The sequence below is a fragment of the Camelus dromedarius genome, chromosome 27 (assembly GCF_036321535.1).
Source record: "Camelus dromedarius isolate mCamDro1 chromosome 27, mCamDro1.pat, whole genome shotgun sequence".
Taxonomy (NCBI): Eukaryota; Metazoa; Chordata; class Mammalia; order Artiodactyla; family Camelidae; genus Camelus; species Camelus dromedarius.
In genome coordinates this window covers 18,393,329-18,408,294 of record NC_087462.1, presented here as the reverse complement: position 1 = coordinate 18,408,294, position 14,966 = coordinate 18,393,329, and the positions used below count along the sequence as shown (strand labels likewise).

Below are 14,966 nucleotides of genomic sequence, written 5' to 3'. Positions count from 1 at the left end.
ACACACTGCATGGCTTCACTTAATTCCGACCACATCCCAGTGAGAGGGTTGTGACTAGTATCTGCTTTGTAAAAGAGTAATTGAGGCTCAGAGAGGTTCAGTCACTTGCTCAGGGTCACACAGCTGGAAAGTGGAAGAACAGGGATTCAAACTTTTGTCTCCCTGGATCTAGAGACCAGTTCCTTCCCTAACACTGATCTGCTTTGGTTGGGGAGCAACCACAAAGGTACCCTTAGTCCTCTGTGTGGGCGTTCCCACATGGGGGTGGATCCTCATTAGGAGTGATCTGGGGGTTAATAAACTCACAAATTAGCTCCATAAAGTGTTACTGATGGAGATTCTGATGTAGCTAATACAGTTAACGTTCGGTGAGCTGTGGCCACCTGCAGCGTCTGTATCAGACTGTCACTGCCCATTTAAATGATGGGGAGCCTTCTTAATCGACTGAGGAACACTCATGATGGGGAGGAATCAATTGGGAGGCTCCCATGTGACTGAGAAAGGATGAGCTGAGGGGACGCCTGAGGACACCAGCATTCTAAAGGCCCGTGACCTTGCCAGCCCCTCCCCTCCCCGCTCCTTCAGGCTCTCCTCCTGCCCCGCTGCTTCACTTACAACTCCCATCAGGAAAAATGAGGCCATGGAGGTGTGTTTGAACACACTGGGAGAAATCCCACAGACAGGCAGACAACACAGAGCAAGCAAGTAGTTCTTCACAAAACAAAACACACCTCAGCTACCTGGCAAGCCCAACGTAGAATGGAGGAATTTCCATTAAGATGCAGAGGGAAAACCCTCCTCGGAGCCAAACCACTTCCTGGGGGCCAGGGTATCGGGCCTCTTGCTAAAGATGCCGTCAGTGCATCACTGGGACCCCAGACTCACACGAAGGATCAGGCTGCGCTAGAGACAACTCTTACCTTCTCCTCCCCTCAGACCCATGGAGGCTTGCGTAGCCCTCAGAGTGAAATTTATGTTAAAACACACGTGTGCTCATTTCTCCCTCCTGCCCTCTCTCTCCCCCCACATCTCTTTCTCTCTTGCTCTCTCGCATACACACACAGCCTGCTTAAAACTCTTAAGGTCATCTTCTGTTTTCAGGATCAACCAAAAGACTTAACATGGCCTTTGGGACACTATTACTGCTGCGCCCATCTTTTCAGGGCCAGCCTTGGCCTGCTCCCTTGGCTCCAGCCACAGCGGCCTTTATTTAGCTATTACATTGGCCAAACCCCTTCTTCCCTCGGGACCGGTGTGTACAGCACTCTTCCGCCTGGAACACCCTCTTCCCACGCACAGCCCTTTCCCCAGACCACTCCCACCGTCCCTCCCTCCCCCCTGATGTAAATTTGGTCAATTATTCTCTCTGGGGACCCCATCTTTTTTTTTTTCCACAACACTTAGCACATCTCATAATTACGTATTTATTTGTGCGTTTATTTGCTTAACACTGACCTTTTCTACCCACAACTAAGTTTCAAAATGGGCATAATCAGGACTGTTTGCTTTACCAAGTTTATCCCAGGATGGCCCACAGTGCTAGGCATATGGGGAACTCCAGATAAACTGTTTGCTTGTTTTTGTTTATCAATTTACTAACATTCAATCCCAGAACAGGTTTTACATGCATCTTGATTACAGGAGGAAATATTTTTTCAGTTTTCTCACCACCAGAGCCCTTTGGCTGCACTGAAAGATAGGGGATTGCAAACTCTACATATTAAGTCAAAATTAACTTACTTTATCACCTTATTTATCAAAGTCGTTACAATTTTTTTTAATTTACAATGTATTAATTTCTGGTGTACAGCATAGTGATTCAGTTTTACACACACACACACATTCTTTTTCACAGTCTTTTTCATTACAGGTTAGTACAAGCCATCGAATACAGTTCCCTGTGCTCTACAGTAGGACCTTGTTGTTCATCTAGTCTGTATATAGTAGTTTGTATCAGCCAATCCCAAACTCCCAATTTGTCTTTTAATTAAAGCTGCTCATTAGTAGCAGTGTGGGAAAAGATGGCATCCTGACGTAACTGCAGACTAATCAGAGACACTTGACATTCACGTTCCCTTCATAAATGTACTGTTTACTTAAGCCTGAAGATACTGAAAGCAGCTCCAGAAGATCCGTTCAGCCTACAAAGTCCTCCATGTCCTGCCTCCTGCCAGCCAGTCCTCTGACATTTGCTACTTGCCCTTGCCCCGCCAGATAACCAAGTTCAGGTGGAAGGAACAGCATGCATTTCCCTGTCCAGACGAGGCACACCTCTGAGTCTGCTGCTTCCTTCTTCTTCCCCTATTTAAACTCCTCCTTATCCTAAAAATCGTAGCTCAGAGGTCCCCTCCACCAAGAAGCACCTCCCCACCACAGTAACAGGTCAGGCGCCCCGAAGCTGGGTTTCCACAGTCCCCTCACCTTGGCTTAGCGCCTGCCTCTGACCATATTGTCTGCAACTTGCCCATCTCATCCTTCAGACTTGAGACTTCAAGGTACTCCTGATGCCCAACACAATGTTTGGCACATAGCGGGTATTTGATAAAAAATACTTTTGGGAGGGAGAAAGCAGAGAAGGAAGAAAGGAAGGAAGGAAAGGAAAAGAGTTTGAGGTTTCTAGTCTTGGCGGGGGTGGGGACGATAGGACATTTGGGGAGAATTCCATCATCTTAATAGGGAAAGATGACATAACTGAAAATCAATACCAATTAGTATATTAATGAGGACAGAGATGGCTGAGAGCATTCAGTCGGGCTATCAGCATCTAAAACTCTTTTCTGCGAAACCTGAAACAAAGAAAGTAAGAAATAAAAACTTCCAGAGTTAAAAAAAAAAAAGCCCAGAAGGAAGACGGGGAAGACTCATTGGCTGGGCCGTCTTCATGCATCAGCAAGGCGTGGAGAGGAGCCTCCTGAGCCTCACCGTGACAGCACTACCTCCCCTGAACAAACTGTGATGATGCGGAGAGGTCCATTGCCAGGATGCTAATATCAAACAAAAGCAATTCGAACTCAAGGGCCTTCCCAGACCTGCTCCAGTCTCCAGTCTCCAAGTGGCTCTGCACAGCCAATATGACAAAAATTCATATTCCCCATTACTGACCTTTGGCCCCGCCAGCTATCCGCAGATCCACTTGAGGAGGGCAAGACTGAATTGACAAGGCTCATTTCTGACACACACAGGGACTGCAGCCATGGATTTTGGTGCTGACTTAGCATCATATTTCTAGGTAGGTGGGAGGTGGGCTCTGGCACCACGTGTCTCATTACAGCTGCCTCTGCAGGGAGAACCCAGGAGTACCGGCCCCACCCATGGACAGTGAAAGAGAAGGCTCATGGCAGGGTGCCAGGCTCTTTCTCTCAGGACCAGAAGCCCCTGATCTACCTACTGAGCCACACTGTCTGGACATTCTCAGCACAAGGGGAGGTGTGGTTCAATTCAGTTTAGCTCAGCAATCACTTTGCCATAATCATCCTTGCTGCCGCCTGGCAATATGTCTCATAATCTCTCATAATCCGCACATCAGCCATTGAGATTGGTCCCTTTTACTTGCCACTTTGCATTTTATATATTAGGAAACCAAGGCTCAGAGAGCATACGCTGTTCGCCCAAACCAGACTTAAACCTAGATCTATCTGGCTCTGCAGCCTGAGTTCTTAAGCCCTGGGCACTGCTGTTGAAATCACCATTCTGCCACCTTTTGTTTCTTTCCTGTTGCCTCTGGGAAACTTGGTCTCTGCTTAAGTTTCCCATCTGATCATCTCACTTGCTGTTTCCTATAATCACAGGGATGGGCAAACTGTGGCCAGTATGTCACCCACTCCCCGTCTGTGTGCATAAGGTTTTACTGGTGTACCACCACGCGCATTCATTAGGTACATCTATGCGTGCCTTCCTGCTACAATGGCCGAGTTACATAGCTGTAACAGAGTTCTCCAGAGCTGCAAATATTCACTACCGACCCTTGATGGAAATAGTTTGCCAACCTCTGGGAGAAGAGATAAAGCAAACACTATGCTAAAAGCTTAACTCTTATTATCTCATTTAATTTACACTACAATTGTGTGTGTGCGTGCGTGTGTGTGTGTGTGCACCACACACGCACGCAGAGGGTACTCTTATTAATTCCGTTTTACTGATAAGGAAACCAAGGCTCGAAGAGCTCAGAGCTAATAAATGACAGAGCCAGAATTCAAACCCAGGCAGTCAGGCTTCAGAGCCTGTGCTTCTGACCATAAGGCTACAGCTGTCTGCTATGGGCCAGGCACTGGGGAGGCACTGGTCACACATGCTGTGCAAGCTATGGCCCTGCCCTAAAGGAGTCCCAGGGAGGAAGGAGAGGATGGCAGCTCCGCTGATGAATGCCTGGATGGGGGAGAGCAGGGGTGGGGCCATGGGAGCCCCAGGGGTGAGCACGTGCTCATGTTGATGGCGGCTGGGACCACACAGAGGAGGTCGGTGGCACGAGACACAGTTATTTCTGACAAGAAGAACATTTCCCCAGATCTGCTGACCAAATGATCTGCTAATAGTCTTAATTTAAGCAATAATTATGCACTAGGTAACGACAGTGACGTGTCCCATTGCGTTTCCCGCTGTGCGGTGGTTTACTAGGAAGTTCACGCCAAAGATTATGCTCAGTTTTTCCCCTCTTTCCTAACTTTATTTTTTTCTTCCTATCTTCTGCTAGTTACTATTGCTTTTGGTTTTATGATTTCTGCTTTTTATTGTAATCTACCACATGCATTCACTTCTATATCGGTCCATCCTCACCACCACCGAAGGCAGCAGGTAGGAGATGAATGACAAATACAGGTGTTTGACAGATGAGCGTCTGAGCAGCGTGACTGGTGAGTGGCAGCAGTCTTTGCTGGTTCTCACACTTTGATAACAATGATGAGGATGATGAAGATACTGAGAATAATGATACTAGAAAGGATAACGGGAGCCAACACTTAAGTGCTCACGGCCTGATGGGTGGCTTTCCTCAGTGCTTTACAAGTGTGATTTCATCTAAACCTTACGGCCAACTTTTAAAGTAATATTATTAGCCACGTATTACAGATGGAGAAATCGAAGCACAGAGAGGTTAAGTAATCTACCCTATGTCGTAGATTCAGAAAATGGCAGAGTCAGCATTAAAACCCAGGCAGTCCATCTTCAAAATGTGTGCCCTTGTCCGCGGTGCTCTGCCACCTGCATTATCAGACCACTTCAAACCACTCCACATGGCGTGTCAGGGGTCCTGGTATATCAGATGAAGAGAGCCATTCAGAGCAACTCTGGACTGCAAGGCGCTAGACCTCATCCCAGGGGAAGCTGAAGTGCGCTTCGGGGAGTTGCTCCCCATCGCCCCCACCCCCACCATCCTAGAAGCAGTGTTTCTGGCTCCCTCTTCCTGTCCCAGCGCTCTGGGTGCTCCTCCCGCTCCCTGTCCCCCTGTCCAGCAAGCCAGGCTCCAACACAAGACCAGCAGGGATTGTGGAGGCTGGCCAGGGCCTGGCTTGAGACCGTGTCATTTGTATAAAGGCCTCTGTCACAGCAAGACAAGGGCAGGGAGTAGGGGTGGGGGCAAAGAGGGCCAGAAAATAAGAAAGATAGAAGGAAGGAAGCCAAGAGGTCTGCTGGCTGGTTCTTCCTATACCTGTTAAGTGCCAGACCGTTCATTACGTAAGCCAAATACTCTTCTCATTCCAAACTGAGGAAACTGAGCTCACAGAGATCAGGTGATTTGTCCGAGGTCATTCAGCAAGTATAGGCATGAACACGGGAAGAACTCTTTACAGGAAAGAGGCCTCACCAAAAATTATTTCATTCCAGGAAATGGAATGTCACCCTTACTCCGGGGGCTGTGGTTAGAGTTGGGGATATGGAGAGAGAACAGGAGCCCCAGTGGCTAGAGTCTGGGGAACGCACGGGGGCCCCAGGAGAGCTCTCAGCAGGCTAGGATAACCGAATGCTGGCTGCTTCTCTCCAGGCTGGGGCAGGGGAGGAGCCGCGGGGCCTGCAGGTGGCTGAGAGTGAGGAACCCTGGGCCCCAGGAAAGCCATCCGCCCGGCTCAGCCCCGTTCTCCGTCTCCTACCCTGGAGGGTGAGAAGGGGGCTGGGGCTGGCTCTCTCCACCCACATGCCCTTCCCCTTGCAAGAAGGATGGGAGGGAAGGAAGAGGGAGAGAGAAGGAACGGGAAGAAAAGGAGGAGGCAGAAAGGTATTTAAACGTAACATTTTACACTTTAGTGATCTGACCAATGCTGATGCATCACAGGACATCCCTGGTCATCAGGCCAACACCGTGGGCCCCAAAAGTGAGAGGCAATGAAAGGTGTCCTCATCCGTCTGTGATCTGCATGGGAGGCAGATGGGGCTTTAGAACTAGCACTGGCGGGAGCCTATGGGAGGGTCCGAAGGGGACACTGATTCCAGCAATGGTCTGAGGTGTCTGCACCAGAGGACCAACTGGGAAGGACTCAGGGGAGGAAATGGACAAGAAGACGCCACAGAGACATCCGTGGTCCCTTGGGAAACACCAAACCCCACGGAGAACACCACCAAAACCAGAGGAGACACTTGACAGCATTTTCTCCTAAAAGTTCACCTTCATCACCTCCTTCATTTTTTTCCTTAATGTTACTTGAGATTTGCCGCAGCTCCCGGCAGGGACTTTTGAACCCTAGGATTTCTGTCCTCTGTGTGGGCTGGGGCCTCATGCACCGTGGTAGGCATGGTAAAAACGAGAACAGTGACAGCCACTGTTTTTGAGCACCTACTACGAGCCGCACAGGCGACAGGCTGGTCACACTGTTTGCTCATCTTAAAAACGAAGGGTGGGCCCTTCAACAGCACGGGAGTCCTGGGCTTCTGCAAACTGCCTGCTGCCACTGAGTTCTCGGCTCATCTGTGATTAGATCAGATCATAAACTTCCCCCACTTCCCTTCTCCTTGTGAAAATTCTGCAGTGTAGGCAGGGATCCAGAGGCGGGAAGGCCTTCACTGCAGCTGGCTGCCAACGCTTTGCGGTTCCAGGATGGATGGAGTGCCACAGAGTCCGGGCCTGACAATCGCCCCTGGTGGGTCTGTGGCAGGTGTGTGTATGTCGGGGATGGAGGTCCCCGACAAGTCCGAGCTGTGGGCCACTTCTGCTGGCCCTCACCCAAGGCACCTCTGGTGGGCACAGGACTTCCTCCAGCCGCAATGGACCATACTCATCTTGGGCAAATCTTTCCCCTCCCTTCAACAGTCTCCTCATCTGCAAAATGGGAGTGATGATGTCTGGTCTAGGCAGAACTTTGTGTGAGATCAAAACAGGCCAGTAAATATGAAAACACTTTGAAAACCGTAGCATTTCTCTTAAAGAGCAAAGGGTCACTGGGGTCATTCTTATTTCTAGTACAAGCACTAGAATTTTAATCCACCAAATGTGTCTGGCTGCCTTACACAGGAGTATAGGTCCCTTTGGAATGGGAAGACATTTCCTGTTTTATTCATAACAGCTTTAGACAGCTTACAGAATGAGATTACCAAGAGTAAATTCAGACTAATTAAGAAGGAAACAGAGTTCCCAGGTGTCACAAAGCCAAAAGAAGGTGGTGCTGACATGGGGAAGGCGCTTCCTGCCGCCTTCTGTTGTAACTGATCCCTCCTCGACATTGAAACAAGAAGAGCTGATACCTTCACGTTGAAAAAGAACCTAGAATTGGCCTGAGCCAACTCTGCACCTTAAAATGACTCCATTTAGAGCAATGCAAATTTATTGCTGCCTAGCTTCTTGCTGGCTTTCCTGGACTTGAGCTGATGGAGAAGGGGACTGAGACAGAACCACTCAACCCCGTGCCCTCGCTCCTGTCTGACACCGTCACTCCTCTGATGATAAATACGAAAGGGTCCAGGTTCTTCTGCATGTCTGAGCAGGCAGCTGCCCAGTGTCTGGCCCCAGGAAGAGTAAATCAAATTCTTTAAAGTTCAAAGAGTATAACCTTAAAAGTGGTGAGAAAACCTCCCCTGTGAGGTAGTGAAATTGAAATGCAGTGAGAGAGAGAGAGCAGAAAAAACCTTCTGGAAAGAATTCAAAATGCTGAGTAAAATACAGAGAGAGAGCAGACTTCGGCTCTTCCCTCTCTGAGAAGAAGCCGGGGGAACTGACCATCAAGGGCACCTGCCAGGAGTAAACTTTCTACACTGGAGAAAGAAAGCTGGAGGTGACCTTTCAGACGTAGCAACAGGAGCAACCAGTGCCTCCAGCCAGGGGGGACGTGTGGACCAGAGAAGTGTCCCTGCAGGGCAGGTGCCCTAAGGTTTGTAGGAGATGCAATTCCAAGAGATACTGAGTCCCTGCCCTTGCAACTGAACAGCCAAGGGGATGAAAATGCTGACCCACAAGCTCTTCTTAAAGATGCAGGGGAGAAGAAGGAGGCAAGAGAAGGGGCTGGGGAGGAAGAAAAGAAAGGGAGGGGTGGACAAGGATGAGCGGGGAGGGTGTGATAAAGACCCTGTCGGGAGAGAGGTGGCAAGGCAAAGAGGTGGGAAGGAGCCGGAGAGGGAAATCAGGAGGAGAAGTGCAGGAGGAAACAGAAAAGAAGGAGAAGGAAGCGAGGAGATAGAAGAGGGGATAAAAGGAGAGAGGAGAGGGAGCAGAGGAGGAAGCCTTTGCTGGATTCGAAACATTTTCTTTCTGAAGCTGGGCTGTGGGTTCACAGGGTTTATGTTCACTGTATCTCCTCTGTGCTGTTCTGCATGCCTGAAACATTTTCTAATTTTTTAAAAAAAGGAAGAGGAGGGAGAAGAAAGAGAACAAGAATGAAGAAGAGGCAGAGGGAGATGGCAACCCTACCTTCCCTGGGCTTCTCTGAAAATGCAATCGGGGGCTGGAGTAGCAGAGAAAAACAAACAAGAGTTGGCAGCCTGCCCAGGCATGTGAGAGGCCTCCGGGAGCAGGAAGCAGGTCTTCTCCACTGGACCTGGTTCTAAACCAGGTGCCTGACCCGGAGCCGGATGGAAGCCACGGTCTCCATCCTAACGGCTCCTATGGAGAACAGTGGCCCTAGATTTTGCATCCAGTTTCACGTCAGCTTAACTCAGTGTCACCTGAACAGTTTGACACGTTCCCAGGGCTCCTGCTCTGTGCCTTGGACCATTTTGGAGGCTGGGATATAAATCGGACCCCGTTCTTTTCGAGGACTTTATGGGTAGAGGAGAGCTGCTCAGAGACTCAGTTTCTCCGTCTGTAGAATGAAAGGGTGTATCTCAGTGGTTTTCAAACCGGGCTTTCTTGGAGCCCTAGGACTCTAGGGTGTGGCTCAGAGTGGGGGAGCACTGCTTCCCCCACTTTTTCTAGAACAGCTCAGCTTCATTCTGTCTTACACATTGAGATTAGGCTTCAGCTTGGATTTGGAAATACGATCCCACGGCTAAAGGAGATTTGAAAGCTTTGAATGAGATGCTTGCTCCCTGAGGTGTCAAATTTTGAAGTTCTCTGTTCTGTTTCTAAGGTTGTATGATTTCTTGAAGATTCTAAGAATTCATTCACTCATTTATTCATTAAGTGTTTATTGAGGCTCCTCAATAAAAGGGGACAAGGACAGACAATCAACAAATAAACAAACAAGCTAATAGAACAGGGTGCAGCTGCACAGAGGGACGTGGAGGATGGAGAGGAGGCTGGGGACAGCCTCCTGGAGAGGACATCCTTGGAGCAGAGGCCTTATGGGCAAAGAGACCAGCCTTGGAAAGACCTGGGGGAAGAGCAGTCCAGACAAAAGGAACGGCCAGTTGTTGAGAATGAATCTGGCATGTCCAGGGCTGGGGGATCCAGGCCATAGAAAGCAAGGGGGAAATGGTAAGAGATGAGATGGGGCCAGGAAGGTAGATAAGGCCAGATGATGTCGGTTCTTGTAGATCCTGTAAAGAGTTTAGATTTTAGTAAAAATTCCATAGGCTACCTTTGGAGGGTTTCAAAGAGGGGCCTGATGTGACCTGATTAAATTTTATAAAGATCACTCTGCCTGCTGTGTGGAGAACGGATGGTAAAGGGGGCAAGAATGGAGACACCTCTTTCGGTGGTGCGGATGGGGGATGACAGAGACATGGTATGAAAAGCAGCAATTGTGAGAAAGGGTCAAACACGGCACAATGAAATCGGAGAGAAAGATTTCATGATCACTACATATCTAATATCTTTCTAGATTCCAAACATATGAGTTTTGATCTTAATCTCGCCTTCTGGTGCCAAATGCTGCCTCCAAGTACACCCCCTATGCTTAGTAATTCCAGATGGTAAAAAGAAAGCCAGTTCCCTTGGACTTCTTGACCATTTGCGGGAAAGTATGGATTGAAACAGACCCCAAATTTTCAACCAGCCCTCTGTTCCTTATGGAGAAAGCCACTGGGGCAATTTTCAAACTGGAAAGACAAACAAAGGCTTGGACCACAAACATTAACTCTTTGATTTCAGACAGGTACGCAGTAAAATTTGCCAACAGGCTTGACCAAGAAATTAAGCAAATACAAATGGATGGGAATAGAAACTGATGGGAAGAACCCCAAGACCTAGGGGTGAGTGATCAGGGGTTATTTTTGAAGTGGCTCCTGTGCCTCTTACATTAGAGGACATAAAAGGAGCATAAGACATATGTTCCTACCTTTTAAGGATGCATCCTTCAGCCGAGGAAACACGGTCAACATGCAAAGTGGTTAGACAGCTCGTCAGCTAAATGAAGAGGGGGGGGTCTTGGGGTCTCCACTAGAGCCCAGAGGCTGGCCTCGGGGGGCTGGGTTCCAGCTCCACCTCTGTGACTTAGGACAAGCCATCCAGCTCTTGTGGGGCTGACTCCTCCTCTCTGAAACAGGGGCGATGCTTCCCCATATGCCTAGGAGGCATCACACGGGATTTGAAAATGCTTTTTAAGTTGCAGAGTGCGGAATAAATAGTAAGGGCTATTACTACTGACTCTAAGCACAGAAGGAGAAGGGAGAAGCCAGTGTGTCAGCAATGGGGCCTCCTCTGAAAAACAGAAACATAATCCAGTGCCTCCCGCTCAACACCTACCAGCGACTCCCTGTTGCCTCCAGCCAAGGTGGGGAAAATGTGCCCCACTCCCCAGCCCACACTGCCTGTTTTATAAATTTAAATTTTATCAGAATACAGACACAGCCATTTCTTGACATACTGTCTATGGCTGCTTTCTTGCCACAATGGCAGAGCTGAATAGCTGCGGCAGGAACCTTATGGCCGGCAAAGCTGAAAATACTTACTATCTGGCCCTTTATAGAAAGAGAGAGAAAAAAAACAAACTGCTGACTCCTGGCCTAAAGGATAAAGTCCAAACCCCATTTGATATGTAAGGTGCTTTCAGAGCACCCTATACAGCAGGGCTTTGAATAGATGAAATGAATCAAGCATCTTCCTCCAAGTTATCCCCAACTCTACCACCTCCCAGGGACTGATGCTGTACGAAGCAGCATTGTCAGGTCCCTTCTTAGGGCTACAGTAGGGATGAGATCTTATTCCTCTCTGTAATCTCCACAGTGCTGATCACAGCGCCCAGGTCATAACAGGGTCTCAGTAAAGTTTAACCCAATTAAATCTGAGTCATAAATAGAGCGAGCATAATATACTAAGGGACCCAGTTCATTCATCACAGAGACCTGTCGATGCTGTTTCTTTGATAATATGTCATTGACAGGAGGAGCCAGCTGGAAGTGAATTAACTAATTTGCTCTTAATTAATTAGTTACACAAACATTTACTCCATGCTAACTGTGAGACGATTTATATGCCACCGAAGCTGAGGCAAATGAGTAATGTGGGATTATATGCTTTCCTTTGACAAGAATTTACTTAACACTTGCTGCGTGTCAAGCTGGGGTAAGGACCAGGGGCTCAAGGGGACTGGGACCACTTTCAGCTCTCAAGGAGCTTGCAGGCTAGTTGAGAAGGCGAAATGTCATCAGATAAACACTGCGCCAGCAGACAAAGGCAATACAAACGTGGTTCACAAATGTGGAGGCAGCAGGGAAACGGGCAGGGTTTCTAGGAATGCCAATCTTGTGGGTTCCTGCCTGTATATTTACCTACAGTTTACTCTCCCAAGGTAAACTGGACGCACCCAGACCACTCGCACGGGAGCGTGATCTCCAGCCAGGTTCTATCTGCAGCGCTAATATTGCCTGTGCTGTTCACTTTATATAGATTATCTCACGTAATCCTCACAACGCTCTGTGTGGTTTCATGAAGGTCAAGTCATTTGTTTCGGGTCAAGAGTGAGGAAGTGGAAGATTCTAGATGATGTCAGTCATAAGCTAAAGTAGCCTACGCACTCAAGCCTTCACTGTATAGAGAAGAGAAATGGAACTCTATTCCAGAGAAAGTCTACAGGTTAAGACCTACAGAGACAGTACTAAATGTTGCTGTACTTACGAAGGGGACGCCAATTTCACGAGGAATGTCTGATGTGGATTAAAGGCATGGTTGGACCACAAATGGTTGGTTCTGTGTTCAGTAAATTAATAATCAAGGGAGGAGAGAATGAAGGGTTGCAATGACTCCCAGCCGATGCCTGTGAAAAAGCGGTTGTAACCACCTCTAGGCAGCAATTCTGGGCTCTGGCCAGGGTATTCATTAAGCCCTAACCACCAAGGCCCGGGGAACTCCCTGTCAATTCATGGCCAGCTGGGAGCCACAGAGGGTCCTTTCCCTCTATCCAGGTATCCTCCTCAGGACATGTCTGTGCAGAGGTCATGGTGGGCACTGGGGGCAGAAGGACTGAAATATAAATTCCCAGTTTTTAAAAGTGGAAATGTTTATACTTGTTAAGCTTCCTAGGTCATGTCCAGGACATAAGAGTTTCCACATTAGCCTAATTGTCCAAATTGCTACTTTCAACTTTTCCTGTTCTTTACCTTTACCAAATGTAGTGTGAAACCAGTTAAACACATGGAAAGTGCCCAATCTTGAATAAATTCCATGGTCAGACCAATGAGATACAAATTTCTCTCCCATTTCATTGGCAATGATGAAAAAATAAACAGAAACTGACCAAACAGTGGCAAAGAGGCTCTGGTAAAAAAAAAAGCCTTCTCATGCACTGATGGTGGTTGCTCATTGGTAGAACTTTCTGGAAGGAAAAGAGGTAATAGCCACAAAAAAGTAAAATGCACAGGTACTTTAATCCACTAGTTCTTCTTCCAGGAATTTATGCCGAGAAAATAATTAGACAAGTGCTCCAAGGTTCACATAGCAAAAAAAAAAAAAAAAGTTATTTACAGGATTATTAATAATATCAAATATTTAGAAACAACCTAAATATCCACAAAAGGATATTATTTGAATAGATCGTGGTATAACTAGACAACAGAGTGCTGTTAGCCTACTTAAAACGATGGTGTGAAATCTGTATTTCATGAAAACCTTCTTTGCACTGTTCAGTAAAAAAAGGCTTCCTGTAAACCTGCACATGCGTGCAGTGTATGTGCTAAATGTCATGCTGCACAGCAAGGTGCCTAGAATAAACTTCACCAAAGCGCTGGCGCATCGTGGCTCCTTCTGGATGGTGAAATATCGGGTCATTTGCTTTCTTCCCTTTTGGTTTATCTACACTAGTTGAACTTTTACAATGAACATATACCATCTTTAAAAATAGAAAATGGTTTCTAAGGATCAAAAAAAAAAAAAAAAAAAAACATCTTGAAGGCTCTATACGTTTCCCGGAGGAAAAGCGGGGCTAAAGCCAGAAGAATGGTTGAGTTTCATAAGGAACATGTGGCGGGACTTTGAAATCTGCCTGACAGCCCTGGACAAGGTGATCAGTCCTTCCCCAAGTTCTAGACAAGGAAGGAAATTCCAGTGGTCAGGAGCCTGTGGTCCAGGGTCAGCCCTTGGGTTCACTGGGTGTGACTTGGGGCAAATTACTTAACCTTCTGTGCCAAAGTTGTCTCGTTTACAAAACGCGTGACTGACAGCCCCTGCCTCTAAGACTGCCATGAAGATTAAGGTACAAGAGTAAGAGAACACCTGTCAAGATGCCTGGCACATTTTCAGTGTTCACTTAACATTAGCTCTGATGAAAACCAGCTTCAGACGAGCAGAGCCTTCATTCCAAGAATGAAGCACTAACGAGCAGTTGAAGAGAGGGAGAAGGTAGAGGACAACTAGGCAAAGAAGTCCACGAAAGTAGACGTAAAACTATCTAGGCCCTGCAACACAAGGGTTAAAGGCATGGGCAGTGTGGTTTTAGGCGTTTGACTTAACCTCACAAGGCTTAATTCTTCATTCTGCAAAATGGGGGTTATATACAGGAGGGCACTTTAAGGATTAAATGTCAAGTGTTAATGCAGGGCTTGGTAATAATAAGTTCTGAATACATATTTGCTACTATTACTGAAAGTACTTACTATGGACTACGAGATTAGGTCGTGGGCGCCCTGTCACTGCAGGTATCCAGGCAGGCTTACTTATTCCGTGAAAAGAGAGGACTTAGTCTTGGAAGGAGGGGATAGGCGACTGGATTCTTCTGGATTTAAAACATTCTGCAGCCACTGAAACGTGAAACTGATTTTTAAAGGGGAGCTATTTGGGATCGTTGTGCAGGGTGACCAGGGAACCGGTCATCAACAGGGCAGTTTCCCCAGAGTTACAGGATGATGCAGCCTTCAGAGGCCAGCCCTGCTTTTCAAACACAGGAGGCAAGTGTTCCCCTAGACTCTGCCCATTCTCTGTATCAAGTTTTGTTCTAAGGATTAAATGCAATATTGGAAAAGCAATGGAGTATAGAGGTCAGAGCACAGGTTTGGAGCCAGACTGCTTAAGTCCAGACCCTGGCCCCTTCACGAGCTGTGCGTCCTTGGCCCTCAGCTTCTTCAGCTGTAAAATGGGGATAATAATAGTATCTCCTGCTACAGGGTAGGGAGTGAATGAGCTGCAGCTTGGAAAGTGCTGAGAACAGCAGCCTGTGCATTAGTGAGTCCTCCGTAAA

General features: G+C 47.6%; 1 protein-coding gene across 1 annotated transcript in view; it reads right to left on the bottom strand.

The window, feature by feature from the left end:
• The window catches only part of DOCK2 (dedicator of cytokinesis 2), a 371,400-nt gene that overhangs the window by 159,532 nt on the left and 196,902 nt on the right, over nucleotides 1-14,966 (bottom strand). The window lies entirely within an intron of this gene.